General features: G+C 46.5%; 1 protein-coding gene across 1 annotated transcript in view; it reads left to right on the top strand.

The window, feature by feature from the left end:
- The first annotated feature begins 3,558 nt into the window (after window positions 1-3,558).
- LOC142580116 (uncharacterized) overlaps window positions 3,559-17,027 on the top strand; it is a 34,458-nt gene continuing 20,989 nt past the window's right edge. The window contains exon 1 of the mRNA XM_075690937.1: window positions 3,559-3,746. The gene's annotated coding sequence lies outside the window, so the exon portion shown is untranslated. The remainder of the gene's footprint in view (window positions 3,747-17,027) is intronic.

Below are 17,027 nucleotides of genomic sequence, written 5' to 3'. Positions count from 1 at the left end.
CATTATAAATATATTTGAATTTGGCTATCTTCCCGAGAATGCCGGTTGGACGCCGTTTATGGTGGATTTTGTCATGTATAAACCTGCAAGTACGTACCGACATAGCGCTCCATCCATGCATTCACGGTGTTATACGCGTAAACTTCAAGACTTCCCGTGACAACCAAAAGGGAAGGACAGGCAATAGCCTGTCTTCGACGGCGAGTTTCTGTGACTCACAAGGAACAGCACTCCTATATATCGCAGGAGCGTGGTCGCAGTGCTCAAACTACAAAAAGCTCAAGAACGGAATGACATGCCCCCTTGAGAGGGAAAGGGCTCCGAACACTATGCATTGCCATGTACTCTGGCACCAGCAACAACAGACGCTGACCGCCGTAAAAAAAATAAATTATAAGCTGATTTCCTTCTTTTATTAATTCCTCGTTTGCCTGTGAACGGCGTCTGTTTTTATTTGTACGATGGTTAACCCCCGATCCAAAACTTCCGGCTGTCGCTTAACTTCGCCATGGTACTGGATACTGGAACTTAGCCTGCGTTGCTGGATAGTGGTTTCGGTGCTCAACTAAAGCTGCCACGTCCACCGTAGCCTTCCATTTTCTTTTTTTTTTCCACCTTCATTATTGTGCAGCTGCGCTCCTCCCCTTGTCATGTAGATGTTGGAATACTTGAGGCTTGTTTGGGAGCACATTGCCAACATCCCCCATCCTCCCTTTTTTTTTTTGTGAGTACATTCTCGAGCGCACTATAGAAACAGCACCAGGACACATTTTCAGCATCTGCAGCACTGAAATATCTACAGCCTGGGCGGCAGGTGTCATGCGCATCGGCAGCGTTGCGCATGCATGGGCACTGTTGCTTGCGGGCAATAGCGTAACACTGAAGACATCATCACTCTATCGAGACTACCTGAGACTGTCGCTCCCACAGTGCTATTTGCATACGCATTCACGTCTTTCCTTGAACCACTAAATCTCACGATATTGTTTTATCATGCGCTCGAGAGTGATAGGCGAACAGTAAAAAGCTTGCAAGTGTGTACGCATATCTGTGGTCTCCGAGGTTGTTGAAAAGTCTTGCATCTACCGTGTGTGCGGCACTCACTGCGGTGGACCGTACGCGGCGTTGATAGCTGCGAGAGATACGTCGAATGATAAAGTTTGACTCACGCAGCCTGCGACGGGAGCAGAAGGGCGCCAAAATGTACAGTAGGCGCACTGAATGCGACACCGATCGTGAACGGCAAGAAATCATTTTAAGTGTTTTCTTTCCATTCCCTAATTTTCCTGCTAATATTACATAGTGCTTGCATGCGGGAATTCTGTCCCGATGGAACAAGGCTAGAAAAAACGTATTTAGATTCAACTGGCATAGGTGAAAGGGATTGTGCCATATACCATTCGTGCTGCATGTGCTTTATAGCAAGTCATCTAAAATAAACGCGGACATGGCTCTTGCGAGAGATTCTAAGAAATATCTTTGGACTGCGTCTCCAGGAACGGCACTGACGTTGCATTCGGTTTCGTCACATGTTGGTATCCTGCACCTAACGTTTTATAGCTAAACACGCAACTGTGGCCAAACGGAAAGAGCAGTGGGCGCGTTCAGAACGTTCTTAACGTTTTGCATCTGTCGCCAGTCGGTGTGTCCGACCCTATAGACTTTCACGCCGCCCTGGTTTTCGTCGACGCTGTAGGGTCGTCCTGTTCAGATAACACGAGTGTTGGTTACGTCGATGCTACAGAACAGCTGTGTAAACAAGGACGAGTGCCGAATCGATGAAGCACATGCCCGCAGACGCTGCATTGATGTTCCATGCAGTTTTTGGAATGGTACACATCACATCACGGGTAAGTTTAACTATAACATGTACGCTCAATTGCTTCTCTGCGGTCATACGTTACGCTGGCGAGAGGCCCACAGAACTATTACAAGAGGCGCATTTGCCAACGAATGGCAAGCTAGCTCAAGAGCAAATCTGTGTGTAGAGGCAGCGGAACTAACAACACAGGCCGCAATTAAGTGACGGGCGGCCAACGAATGTAATGTTCGCGAGAAGTGCGCGTGTCTAGACGCAGTAAGACTCTGACAAAATCGTGAAGGATTGCTCATGATTATTCAGCTAACGATGCTGAGGAAGTCGATATTGGCGGGGTTTTTTTTTTTTTTGTAAAGATCGGAAAGAAATCATTCAGGCACCCACATTTACTTAGAGCATGCATCGAGGAGACGGTCGCGACTCGTCAGTACTGGCCTTGCTTATACGTGGTTTACTGCGGTGTTTGTTTCAGGATGCACTGGCAATTTTTCACATTATAAACAAACAAATCCACAACCAAGCCGATACCACGTTCCTTCTACGACGTTGCTTGCAGGAAGGTTTATATTTGAACGTCTTAATGCAAGTCAAACAATACGGGGGGAAAAATGTTTGACACTTCGCGCGGTAAAAGTGCATCACCATTATAGCGAGGAATCAAGTTGCACACGCACGGGAACAGCAAATAAATGTTGAGCTGTAGCCACGTAACTCCAAAAGTTTAAGGAAGCTGAAGTAAGTTTTTTCCCCCGCTATGTTTCTTTATTACAGAATTTAACATTACATCACCGTCAAGAACAATCCATATGGAGCTTCATACTTAGCTTTGAAGCCGTCGATGAAAACGCGCAATCTCTAGTGTAAAGTTTAGAACGCTCCGGCTCCCAACTGCCGCAGATGCATGACATTGATAACCCTGCAGTGGCGATGGTGGGCAAAGTGTTGTTTTCCTTAGTCATGAGTGTGAGGCTGCCGTTGATATGGTGGCGCGATGGCGGCATAATGAAGCAGAGGCAACCGGATATTCAGCTGGAGCACCTATATAGTTTCTAACTCGTAAAGCTTTGAAACTTCAGCTAATGAGATTGTTCTCGATATTTTGAGCTTGGCTTTCTTATTTTTTTTTTGGCAGTTGTGATTCAGGACGGGTTGGTTTAGCTTTTACATGAACACAATGGGACTAGCACATGTCCGCCGCGCATACGACAAAGGGCACGACGCGGAAAACTTGCACTTAAAAAACACGACGAGTGCGCGTTGCTCTTAAAAAGTCGGATAAGCCAGCGCTGCGGTGCTGCTGCAAGGTCGCCGGTGAAAACAAGGTACTCGGAGAAATAACAGGAAGTACACGCTGCGGTTATTCAGTGGCTATGGCGTTCTGCTGTTGAGCACGAGCTTGCGGGTTCGATTCTTGGCCCCGGAGGCCGCATTTCGATGGGGACGAAATGCAAGAACGCTATACTGCGCCTAGATCTAGGTGCACATTTAAGAGCCACAAGTGGCCAAACTAATGCCGTGCCCTCCACTAAGGCCTGTCTCGTAGAGCCAGTGTTGCAATGGGACGTTACAAACCCCGTTAAGCCACTGAGGTCGTACGTGGCGGCGTATGTATTCAACGTAGCGTCCGGCAAGATAATTGATTGTTGCAAACGGACACGTCACGTCTGTCAGTATGCGCTTAGACCGTGGATAGCTCGTCGTAAGCCACCTGTTTTTTTGCTCATGCGAAAAAGGCTGACTGCACTTCAGTTGCATTCTCGCAGTCGCCGTGATAAGACGGCAATAAAATAACAGCGTATACCACTGGTGGCTGTCGTGACAACGCTGATAGCGCGATAGGACTAGTGTTGACTTTGGAAGCTCGACGTGGACTTTTTCGTATCACACTCTGTTCTCGCCGTGCTGTCAACGCATCCGCCTTTGCAAGGTATGTATATACAGTGGCCATTAGTAACGCGCACGAGCCGACAGAACGAACACCGGAGCGTATGGCATACTTCGAGCGTAGCATATTGCGATTTAGTGTATTTTTTGGCCTCAGCGGAAGGTATATAGTAAGCCACTAGCACCGTTGGCACTGACATCGAAACTTTTTCGCGTTGTGCGCTGCACTGTCGAGTCGTGATGGACAGTGAATGTCGCTTGTATCATTTGCTTCGGTCGCCGATTGGTCATTTTGTCTCGAATGACCGATCGGGTACAGGAATTTCAAAGAACTTTCTGTAGCATGCGTTTCTAGCGTACATAAAAGAAGACGTCGTCGTTTTATTGTGAAATCGGTGTACCGCCAAAGGTATGCACTTACGTTAACAAAGAAATTTCCCCTTTTTATCTTCGTAACATTTGTTTGGTGGTTTGATAAAATGAAATCCGTAAAATGAACAGGTGCTTCTCACCTGTTTTGTATTCTATATACAAACTTCGCATTGGCTCTATAGACCTCCATACGTATGTACATTTTCCAGTGTTATATAGAGGGCAGCCTCCATCAATTATATGGGAATGTAAAAAGGAAGTGGGGCTTACATGCGTGAGCGCCTAACCTCCGCACGGCCACCACTGGAGTTGTTCGTATCATTATTATTGACTGTGTGCACCCGATTGTTATTATCCCTGAATCTCCGCAAAAGCATTGCAGAAATTGCAGCGCTTACCTTCTGCTAACGTGCAAGTCCAGAGGAAAGCTAGACAGAGTGGTAGAGAGGAGAGGGAGAGGAGGCAGAGGATGGGTAGAACCGACGCAGTCGCGAAACGAGTGAATAACAGCCTTGCCACTCTTCGCTCGCAGTTCGCATGCAAGGGAGGGGGGGTAAAAGGTGACGTGAGAAGGCAAGAAAACGCTACTACTATGGACACGACAGCGGTTGCGAGCAAACGCGATAAAATCTAAGTTCAAGGTAAAGTACGGTATGTTTCTGCTATTTCTGAAAAATAAACACCAAATAAATGTTTCCAGCGGACAACTTACGCAGGGCGTGCAGAAGCAGAGCCGCTTTAATGAGAGCGCACTGCAGGGTCCAGGAGACACTACGGAAGCGGTCACACGTCAAATCAACACTTCTGTGCTTTCCGCGGTAGCTTTGCGGCTATGGTATTGCTCGAGGTAGCTGGTTTGATCCAGACCGCGGCAGCCGCATTTAGACGGGGGCGATATGCGGATGCCGTGCTGGGACACGTTAAAGAATACCACGGTGTCGAAATTAATCCGGAGTCCGCCACTACGGCGTGCCACACAATCCGATTGTGGTTTTGGCACGTGCAGGCCCATAATTCAATTAAAGTTTAATACTTCTGCTGCGATGCGATGTGCCATGTGAGGCAATGAATATGCTCAACCCTGTAAGGGATTATGAAATATGGCGCACAGCAACACCTCAAGCAAATGCCTCCCGCTGTGTGTCCTGTGTAGTACGTAGACAGGCGGCAGTCGTGAACGCAAGGTAACGTTCCACCTAATCAACTCGCATGCACTCTCGTGTTCAACTAAACGTTGAAGAAATAAACACTCGCCGTCAACATCGCCGCTAATTATCGTCAATCTAAGCAAACAGCACAGAAAGCTTTGCTTACATCGATTGCCGCAGTGCGTGGAATCCGCATATATTTTATTTCGGTAACGTTTAGTTTCGTTTTATTTCGTTCAGTTTAATTTCGGAAAGCTCGAGCAATCGTGAATGATTGCTCGAGCTCAAGTTTGATGAGCACTTCATGCATAGTTTTTATTTTGCTTGTACGCCGTAATCTGGATCTGGTTCATCTAACTGTTTTCACTGCCTGGAATAGCAGGCTGATTATATGTATACTTGCTACATGGAGCTTGCGAACCAAGAAGTGAACGAAAAAGAAAAAAAAAAAGGAAGAATGGTATTGACTCCCAATGAACAGAGCGAGGCGGTGGTGCGCCTGTTCTGAGGTATTTGCACCAGATCTAGTCATAACATTTTATTTTTGTTTCGTAAAACGAAGTATTAACATTTGAGGTATTGGGATCGTTATTTTCTCAACTAATATAGGGTGCTGTAAACCTGCGTCCTGCAAGAGATAAGCCTGGGCGTTCAAGCGGTAGCTGTTCCTAAAGGCAGGTGCTGCTGTGGAACTGGACTATCGTGTTCGCGAATATGCGTGATTGTTTCGTAAAAAGGATTCTTTGCTGATATACTATAGGCGAGTGATCAGGTTGCGGTGTGCGCGAGTCGTCTACTCTGCCGCAGTGCTTGCACACCCATCAAATTTTGCACTTCACGCAATGCTGCTATTACGCCGCATTTTACGCCATACACATGTTGGTTTATTTCAACACCAAGTAGCCAGTGTGCATTACTAGACAATAGTTTCACTGTAAACTATCCAAATGGCTCGGAACGTTACGTGGCAACTTTATAGCTGCAAGTCGAATGCCGTAGCGACTCTTGTCGACTATAGCAGCATTGCGTATATACGGTCGAAAAGCCGTGTGCTGAAGCTGCACGTGGCTGTTGGTGCTCTCCTCACTCTTGCTCAGTTCGAAAGCTCTTGTCCAAGAAACATTGCTGTATAAAGGGAGTTGCCAGCATTGCACGGCGCACGAGGTTTGCGAAATTAACGTGCCCGGCCCGGGTGGCGGGCGCTCAGATTGCAATCGTCGGTCGGAATCCCGGGCGCCTGCTTGCTCGCACACAAGTGTGCCGCTGCGAAGGCACCCGTATGGCAAGCACTGAGGCATAATCTCGCGCATGATCAAGGGTACACAGGCGGGAATGAATTCTGGTAGTGTCTGCGTACGGGGGGTTTGACTGAAGGAATGCTGGAACTTCTTATATGTTCTTTTCTTTCTCTGTCTGCTCTCTTTGTATAACCCTAACTCAGGATCGACGACTTCCTGAACCGCCGTGAAAACATAATTGGAAGACAGCAGCAGGGATGCGGAGGAGGTCGATAGGCAAAGAAATGCATGCGCGCGTTAAGCGTGAGAAAATTCAAATTCGAGAAAGACATTTCGTGCGATGGCGCGCGAAACCTATCAGACTGCGAAGTCTCTCTGCCGCATCAAGGACTCGTTCGGCCGAGCGTGTTAAATACGCGATGAGCGAGACGTGTTCGTCAGGATCATCGCAGCAGAAGAGAGCCTTGCGGACGGAGGGCGGGCCATCGTTCGGACACGTCGTTTGCGATTGCGGGCTTAGGGGCGCCCGCTTATCGGGATCGATGTCGCGCCTGCACGCCAACGGCTGTATGCCATAGCCGTACGGGCGGAAGGGCGGCCGTGCCTTCCGGCACGTTTGCTGCATGCTCCATTCTCGGCCTCGTTGGTTCGGCCTCTGGACCGTGTGAAAAGCCAGACGGTGCGCATTCGTAGCCCGCTATCGGAATTCGAGGCGCTCTGTGCTGAAACGCAGTCGCGTTACAGCGCGTTGGTTTGATGATGCAATGTTAAATCGTATCGCGTGTGTGGATCTTTTATTATGAGCACAGTGGCAGTTGGTGTAAGAGCTGAACTATTCAGTTGTATTCCATTGTATGTTGTCAGCGCTATGCGTATTTAATTATTTTCTGTTCCGTATGCTAGGGTCGCGATTTCGTAGTGATGCGTTCCGCTAGATTCTTATGGCACTCTCGTATACAGGGCGTCCCAGCTAACTTTAGCCAGAGTTTAAAAATATGCGAATGCCACGTAGACAGAACGTGGACAGAACCAAGGTAATGCTGTTTGCCATCGCTTGGCGATACTCCAACGATTGTTTTCATTCCGCCTAATTAGATAATTTTGGGCTGCTGAGCACGAGGTCGCGGGATCAAATCCCGGCCACGGCGGCCGCATTTCGATGGGGGCGAAATGCGAAAACACCCGTGTGCTTAGATTTAGGCGCATGTCAAAGAACCCCAGGTGGTCAAAATTTCCGGAGTCCTCCACTACGGCGTGCCTCATAATCAGAAAGTGGTTTTGGCACGTAAAACCCCAAATATTATTATATTATTAATTAGATAATTAATCTTAAATAAGTAATAAACTTCACAAATAATGATTAATAAACTTCTTAATAAACTTCTCAAAGGAAACAACTCGATCGGTGGTGTCTGAAGGTGCTCTACAAACCTGCGTATGATATTTGGGGTCCTCAGCCAATAATTTAAGATTTGGTTACTTAAGCATAATGAGTGAGTTATGGAAAAAAATGCCTTAGTTTCTATAGGCCAGTGCGAATAGTATGCGTTCGGTTCAATTATCTTCCGACGCGCCTTTCATTTTTAAAGTCTTGGCTCAAGTTACGTGGGACACCCTGAATACAGGCAACACCAAATCAAGATCATTTACATGTGCGCAAGCCATGACACACCTGGTATCCTCCTCACACCGAGCTATACAAAAATGCCTGTTGATTTTGCGAGATTAGGGATACCTGCAAATTTTTATGCTTGTCTTTAGTTTAACCTGCGCGTTTATGCTCGTTTTTGGGTGTTGGAATTGCACCTTTTAGGAAAATGTATGTGGCAGTTACTTTGTGGTGCGCGTGGGTTAATGTTTAATGGAAATAGGTTACGCAAGGACAAAGAGAAAGGGCACTGTAGGCGTGCACAAAACGCTGGACAGACGAAGAAATAAAGGTGGGAGGGATACTTACAAAGTGCTACACAATCCCGTTTCTTTAAAATACCGAAAATGTCGAAACCAGCAGGCTAGCCAGGACGTCATTTTCTGGTGTGTGTAAGACTTGCCAACAGGCTTAGGGCAATTAAGGGGCTGGGTGCTTACACGCTGCTAGTAACACCTGCCTCAATTTTAGGTTTTCTTACAGGCATAAGCAAAGTTTTGGGAGTTATGCCCAAACCGACCCCCCGTGGCTGCGATAGAGTGAACTGCAGGAATGGGAAGCAAAGGGTAAAAAGGCGCTGCTTTTGGCCCTGAGCGAGCGCACGCGCGCAGCACGTAAGGACGAAACGTGGTGCACGGGAGTAATGCCGCCGTTGCCAAACATCGCCGTCTGTATAGCATTGCTAGCGAGAGCAAGTGTGTTGCAGTGCCCATTTTTCGTACACTCGCCTTTATACTTGGTCGTTTGCGGTTTGCATGTCTCGTGGCCTCGCGACCGCATCCACAATCCACGTATTCCAGGATAGATTTTGGTCCTTTCCCAAAACAACGTAACATGACCAGGCCAAGAGGATTTGTGAGCTTCCCGAATCCTTCGCGTTGATATTGATCTGCTGGGCATACGCGGTTCTGACAGTGCACCATGGAGCGCACTGCTTACGCAGTCAGATGTAGTGATCGTGGGACGTGATGTGCTTTGTCGGCGTGTGATATAATCTGCGTGCACATACGGACAGAGAAGCGAAAATTCGCGTCAAAAAGAAGTCATCTACTGAATTAGCGGTATATATCTGCGGGACATGCACCTGCGCTAAAACGCCGCCCAAAAATGTTTCCATAAAGCGAGCTCAGGTTTTAGTCAGACCAACGGGGTCCATATCGTAAGAGACAGAAAAAAAGCATATGGGCTCTTACAATGTTTGTGCACTCCTCCTTGTCTATTGTCAAAACAAGGAGTTACCATATCAACGAGGCATAAATACACTGAACGTGTTTTGATCTCGCACTAGTTGTCCATATTCGAGCCTCCATGATAAGAGACTAATAAAAACGAAGGGCTTCTGTTTGTGCTAATGAACGCAAACAAGAATAATGAAATTCTAAATCCCTGCTGATACTGCTATTCGATGGTGTGTAGAGTGACGCTGTCAAGAGGGAGCATTTGTACACTTTAGTCAGAGTAACGCAGTAATGCAGATGACTCATACCGGCACATCACACGCTTGACACCGCATTAGGGGCCATATAACGTAAAGCTGTTCCAATCTGTTTTTATTCCAATCTCTTGACGTAATATTTACGTAACCGCCAATGCAAGCATCGGGTGGTGACCCGCAGCGTTGATTCAACAGGCTAGTGAAACGCTCTCCTCATTCATAGGAGGTCACTTCTGTTTGCTTTCAATGTGAAAATCATTGCATACCTTGACAGGTTTTTCATACGTAATTGGCTGACAAGAAGCGAGGAGCACGCAGATGTTGAGAGGACTTCAGTCGGGTTCGGCTAGCGCAGTGAAAGCAGACAGCCAGATGAAGAGGTGCAGTGCTGGTGTTGGCGATTGGCCCGCTTCTTGCTTAGCTTTCGGTGGCTGTTAGAAAAATCGGTAGCGTGCGACGTAAGTATAAAAATGCCGCTAAAACGGATCCTCAGTGAAGAAAGTTGGCAAAGCGATATCGTGTACGTGCCAAGAGGGCTCGACAATGTTATGCTGCCACGCATAAATTTTTATTATACGCAAATAATTCTATCCTTCCAGGCAGCTAGGAGTAGCAAGGGCCAGATCGATCGGCGGGCAGCCATATTCTATTCATTTCGGAACGAGGCACTTTCTGGCTATTCCGAAAAAAAAAGTCTTGTTCGGCATATTAATGCATCTTTAATGCGTAGACGTCACTTTGACGTGAGTTTTCGTGGTTTTGTGACGTCGCGTGACAGGCAGGCGAAGCGGGCGCAGCCCGAAAACTTTTGACCAACAGCGGAGGGCTGATGGCGAAAAGGGCGTAGAATCGAAAATAATTATTTTTCTTTTTGCATAATCATGCATAATCAGTACGTACACTTCATATCAGATGAGTTTTCGCGGTTTTCCTGACGTCGCGTGACAAACAAGCGAAGTGGGGGTGGCCCGAACGAGTTTTGACCAATCGTGGAGGGCTGCTTGTAGAAATGAAATAGAAAAGTTTGGAATAGTTTTACATTAGAGGCGCCCTGGTATATGACACCCATCACTGAAGATGAGCAGATGAGTATATGTAATAAATGCACAGAGCCCCAGGACTAAAACCATAATCCTCTGTTGAAACAGAGCCCCAGGACTGAAACCAGATACCTCTGTTGAAGCTTCTAACCGATAATAAGCTGCAGGGGCGTTATCACCAGGCAGTGATACCGCATGCGATACTGTACAGTGGAGTACCACATGCTGTAAAACCCGCCGTGGTTGCTCAGTGGATATGGTGTTGGGCTGCTGAGCACGAGGTCGCGGGATCGAATCCCGGCCACGGCGGCTATCATTTCGATGGGGGCGAAATGCGAAAACACCCGTGTGCTTAGATTTAGGTGCACGTTAAAGAACCCCAGGTGGTCAAAATTTCCGGAGTCCTCCACTACGGCGTGCCTCATAATCAGAAAGTGGTTTTGGCACGTAAAACCCCAAATAATAATAATAACATGCTGTAAAAACATGTGGGCCGGACTTATATAGCATTTAATTCCTGATAGCTGCGCATGGTTACCCACTATCTTCGCTATCGTTCGCTATTTAACACCGTCAGCCAGCACGCGTTCTTACGAATTTTTCTCGCATGCGAACACCGTTGTGAATCCGCATCATATGTAGTTGAGGAACTTGCTGTCAGAGCACAGTACTAAGCTGCAGTTCCGCAGCCTCAAATCTGAGGTGCTACTTCTACATGCACATTTTTATTCACTATGCGTCATCTGCCAACCTTGGCTTTCAGTCGCTATCAGACATACGGGGTTTTCTCCGCGTGATGCAATACATATTGTGTTGGGCAGATGGATTGCGACAGAGTATAGCGAGGACCCCGCTAGACAGGACGTGACGCCCTTTGTTTTTTGTTTTTCATCGATAGGAAGGCTGACAAACCTGCATACTCTGAGAATAAGCCTCTTCAGCGCTGGGTAAAACCTATGGCGGAAGCAAATACTATTGTTCTCATAGTCGGAACATATACCCGTGGTTCTTGTCAGTGATGTACCGTGCAGAATTTTTTTTCCTTTTGTGGGGCATACGGGGGAAAAAATTGTGCGAATGAGAAAGAAGAGAATCATTGCGTAATTGTAGGGAATATTTAGGATTGTATAGGGAATGAGGGGAAATCGTTCTAGTGATGAAATCGTACATCATCGTCCATTTTCTGTTTGCTACGACATTTGGTAAGAGAAAACATCGTGTCGCTTCGGCGGCACTTTAGTATAACCATCCGAGTAACCGTAGCAACAATTGGACTTGTGACCGAAACATGTTGAAATGTGTTAAACAAAGTAACACGCATAGCAGCGGCAGGGTGCGCTGCTGGAAAGTGACAAAGCCAGCCCAGTTGTAGTGACAAAGCCTATATTGGCGTTGTCCGTGTGCGCACAATAGTACAATTATTCATTTATGCAGGACTAACCTTGAAAGCATTTGTGTCAAGAGCAGTATTTTGCCAAATAAAGAACATAAGAAGCTGCCTGCCCGAGATGTAGTACACACTAACAAACTAGGGGCCGCATTCACAAAACCTTTCATTAGAAAGCGCTCTTTGCCATTGTCCGACTGCCTTCGCTAATAATATACCTAGCATCAGGATCGGCAGAATTTTGCTCTTGCGAACAATTCTAGCGAAATAACCTTTTTTGAATACAGGCCCAGTAGTATACGCAAAACATATTAAAAAAAAAGAAATGGAACTCTTACATGCACATACATACGTGCGCAATGTGGCTCCCTTTGGCACTTACGAAGCATATGTTAAACAATGCTGGAATTCTCTGGAATCCTGCAAGGAAAAGGTGTCGGAAATTGGGAATCCTAAAATGTTACCTAAAAAATGTTACCTAAAAATGCTGTGATGCCCCACATTCAGCTCGCGCCCATTATTAGAAATGACCACGCAAAGGAGTCGTGATGTCTTTAGGGCGCTTATGCACGAAGGCAACTTTATGCACGTGCAGATAAAATAGGCCCCTCGTTTTCCATTTGTTGTTTGGTGAACCGGCTGTTGAAGTTGCCGGGCTTAGTTCTTCGTTCAGAAAATACACCGACCAGGTGCTTAGTTCTCGGAAGAAAGGGTGATTGTATAGGCGCACCCGATTCCGTGGGCGATCATGGCGATAATCATGTCGTTTCGAAATGAAACCCTTCCGAATGACTATTTTGCGTGGCACGTAAGCGTACGAAGGCGAAGACACGCAGAGAACCACATACGCAAATAAAAGAGAGATTGTTTTCGCGTCCTGACCTTGCACTCGTGCAAGGCCGGTATTAGCCGGGCCAGGCAAAACCATTGTTTCGAGACCTGCAGTGCAGAATAAAGGTCATGGCAGTTGATTTGGTATACGAACTATAGTATATATTGTGCGCGTAGTTGAAGTCGATGTGGTGTCCGAAAGATGGCGCACCTATAACGCGACATATAAGAAGGAAGAAGCATATGTGCTTGGCTGCGGTAAAGCTAGGGAAACGATGGGGCATGTTTTATTAGAATGTACGGATATCTGCCCAGCGGTCGATTTAGGCACCACTGGACTCCTTGAAGCCCTTGCGTTCAGCGAGAGCAGGGGGAAAGTAAGCATGCCCGCAGTAGAGATTAGTAAGGCGATATGGAGACTGATGGAAGTAGGGAAACGGCAAACAACGGAGGCGTACAAAAACAAAGTTCACAATAGGGGTTCAGAATTCATCTTGGCTTTTTGTTTTCCTTTTCCTTTTTCTTCTCTTTTTTTAACATAGGTAGGACATTAGGCAATAAAATAACAAGCCACCCACAGACAAACAACCCACCGCCCCGTTCCAAAGGGGACGCTCATAACATCCATCCCTCCATTCATCCGTCCATCCTTGGTGCGCTTTTCTGCGTTTATTTTTCTCCTATAGATATTCACTCCTATTCTTAACGTATGAAGGAGTATTTGGTGCGTTTTTTTTCATTCGTTACTTGTGAAGGGCTAATGCCATTCTTTGAGGACAATCCCCTACGTAGGGTCTTTGTCATGCATTGGAGCCACGACTAATTAGGCGTTCCCCGGGCGCCAGCCATGTCCTGTTCTCGTAGTTTTCTCGGGTCGCGCTGGCACGCGTGCTGCGATGAATGTTTCGTGGCGACGGCGAGTTCTAACGGGCGCAGCTGCTGGACTGATCTGCGAGGCACCAAAATATATGAGTGGCCTGGATCCCAACGCTCTGGTGCATACGGGTGGTGTCTCATGTGCACCAAGTACCCGTCTAGTTTTTCACAGCTCTCCCGGTGTTTTAATACGTAAGCATAATTTGGCAAGTATACCGCAGGAAAAATCTGTCCGTCCCGTGACGCCTTATATCTGCAAAATAAATGCATAATCGGTCAAGTTAACACATGAAATTGTTATAGTAGTGTAATGGTAGATTATCGGTAGCGTTACAAAAAAGAGAATACTTCTAAACGAGCTTCAAACCAAGGACCATAGCGTGGCATCCAGATAAATGTCTGTGTGAGCCACATTACATTTGTGGGAGTGAAAGTTGCTTTGGCCTCAGTTTACAACACACACGCGGTTTCAAGTCAAAAGGGCATTTAGAGGTTTCTCTCCGGTTTCTTAGTTTCCTGCAGTCCTACAGTAATGCGTAAGCATTCTTTGGCGAGTGTCGCAGCAAAATCTGTCCGTCGCGTGACGCCGTATATCTGGAAAATCAATGCATAACTGGTCAGGTTAACACATTTAATCGTTATAATAGGGTAATAGCGTTCAAAAAGAAAAACTGGTTACGTCTTCGTCGCCACGTCAAGGCCGTAACAAACAAAAAAGGAAAATAAAGCAGTTAACACGTGTAATCGTTCTAATAGTGTTCTACTACTGGTAGCGTTAGAAAATAAAATAAAATAAGAAATTTGTTTCGTCGCCGTCTCCTCGTCAGAGCAGTAACAAAAAAAAAAAAAAGCTGTGATGTTGAAAAACAATACGGTTGTGGCGGCGTTACGGCTCAGTTGATACATCTGCAAAATAAATGCACAATTAGTCAAGTTAACACATGTAATCTTCATAATAATGTAATACTAGATGATTGGTAACGGTGGGTAGACATGCATGAAGCTAAATAAGTAAGCAATATAGCGAAGTAGCAGCCGTGCCAAAGAATGCTTACGCAATAATAGACAATTCTAAGAATTGCTGTAGCATTTTTTATTCGAAGGCGAAAACATTGGGTCGACTTCACGAAGTTGGTCGAACATAATAACGAGAAATAACTTACTTTTTGAAAAGACTGAGCGTAGTGTTTGTTGGGGGCTTCAATCATGGGGGCTTCAATCATGGGGCCTGCTGCTTGCTGACAGCATGATTGAGAGCCTGCGCAATTAATTTTACAGTTGCACTTGACCGAGAAAGCGACGATAGTCAGCCACTCGGGAGAAAGCAAGATGGTTAGTTGATAATTTCGGAGGTTAGCGAGCCGAGAATCTTCGTCTCAGGACTCTTGTTTTCGTTTTTCCCTTACGACGACGTACCTTTATTCCCTGGGGTCGATGATTTCAGCTTCATCTTGACGAGACTTGTGCACGTTACATAAAAAAAGTAATGGATTAAAATTACACTTGTTTCATTCAGAAATGTAATTGCTTACGGTGGGGGGGGGGGACGACGATTACTGCTCCACAATATTAACTGAGCAATTACTAAAGGTTAATCAATTACATTTACGTTACTTTATTCCTAACCTTTACTGACATTGTACAAACACAAATAGAATGGGCTGGCCTGGCTCATTCAGTGCGTCCTCTGCAGCACCTCACAAATTGTTTATCCTCACTAACAATTACTTTTCGAAATTTTCGTCGATCATATTTTCTCGTTTTCTTGTGAATACACAAGACAGATCGAAAACTCGCTCGATGGGCGCGCTTGATCGAGAGGTGTTGTTGTTATAAGGTACGAACCCTTTGCGGACAAGGTTGTGGTGACTCAATGCCGTGTAGCTCCCACCTGGCTGACCTATAAAGCGCAGGGCTCCATTGTTGTTGGGGCGCTGTTGCAGAAGGTGCTTCTGGCAGCGTTAACGAAAAGCTTAAAGCATCGTCCATAAGTGATTTCCTGGCATCAACGTCAGAAGCAGCGATAACTATCGAGCTGTATAGAAGCGCCGGTTCAAATTGTCGGCCAGCATTTGGCAGAGCGTTAAGATGAGAAAACAAATAATGTGTGCCCTGGTTTCTCTGTCTGAACATGCGCATCTGCGAGGCTGCTATGTGGCACGAACACGGGTGTTCTATTGTAGTTCCCGCCAAATTCAAATGCTCAAAGCTGTCATCACTTGTTCAGCTTGTCTCTTCAATAAAAGAACTGGTTACATGTAATTGGCTGCCAAAAACATAATTGAATTACAGGGAGCGTTACCAAGTAAAAAAAGTGACCAATCAATTAGAAAATTACCAAGAGATGTAATTGATTACAAGTATTAATTATTTTTAATTCCTTACGCACAAGTCTCATTTTGACGCTTTCTAATGTAACTCTTCTGTGACATACGTTCTTAATGATGGAATTAAGGAGAAAAGGTTCTTGTTTATAGTACTCACGTTTCGAATGCGCCCCTTAGCATTGCCTCTCTCAATCTCGTGGTCCAGCGGCAGTGTCCGAGAGAGCCTCTTACTGCTGCTTCTACTGTGAATTCTGGTCAGTGACAACCAGACTCACTTGTTGTGGCGCGCTTCTTAACCTAAACGTCCATAATCACTCGGAACAAATCTGTAAAACATCCCCCGTGGAATCCCCTTTTGCTCATCAAGTAGCTAAACTGTTCATGCTGTCAACATCAAAACGTACCTGTCCGGTCACAGTGCTGGCTGCACGGTAGGCTTGCGATTTCACTGGCTGATTTCCGCTTGATACACATACATGAGTCTCGACGACAAGCCGATCTTTTTCTGCTGCTGCCGGATCGGTCACATTTCCCGTCACAGTCGCATTCGTTGGACGCCCCGGCCCGAAACACCTTTTGGAAACCCTCCACTTCGCCCCGAAGCGCTTCACGCCGCCGCTTCCACGACGCTTCCGGCGCCTGTGTTACTGATAGCCGTTACACTCGCTCGCCCCCATCACAACCTCGTCAGCCAGCTCCACCCCGACTTCGCCGCTCTATTTGGCCAACCTGCCCAGGACCCATCCAGTCGGAAAACTATAGACGATGCGGCAGCTAAATGTGGGGCTGCAATCCTCCACTGACACTATCCGCAAGGCACAATCTTCTAGATGTTCAATTCGATGGCACACCTCTCACAGCCCTCATCGATACTGGCGCGCACATCTCCATTAGGAACGCTCGCTTCAGCCGTCATCGAAATAAAATTCTCACACTTGGCAACACTCGGGTCGTATGCATCGCCGACGGCAGAAGGGTTGGCGTGGTGGGAGTGTGTCATCATCATCATCATCAGCCTGGTT

The sequence above is a fragment of the Dermacentor variabilis genome, chromosome 1 (assembly GCF_050947875.1).
Source record: "Dermacentor variabilis isolate Ectoservices chromosome 1, ASM5094787v1, whole genome shotgun sequence".
In the NCBI taxonomy this organism is placed as follows: domain Eukaryota; kingdom Metazoa; phylum Arthropoda; class Arachnida; order Ixodida; family Ixodidae; genus Dermacentor; species Dermacentor variabilis.
The sequence above is the reverse complement of the archived record's forward strand: the minus strand, read 5'-3'. Positions and strand labels throughout refer to the sequence as shown.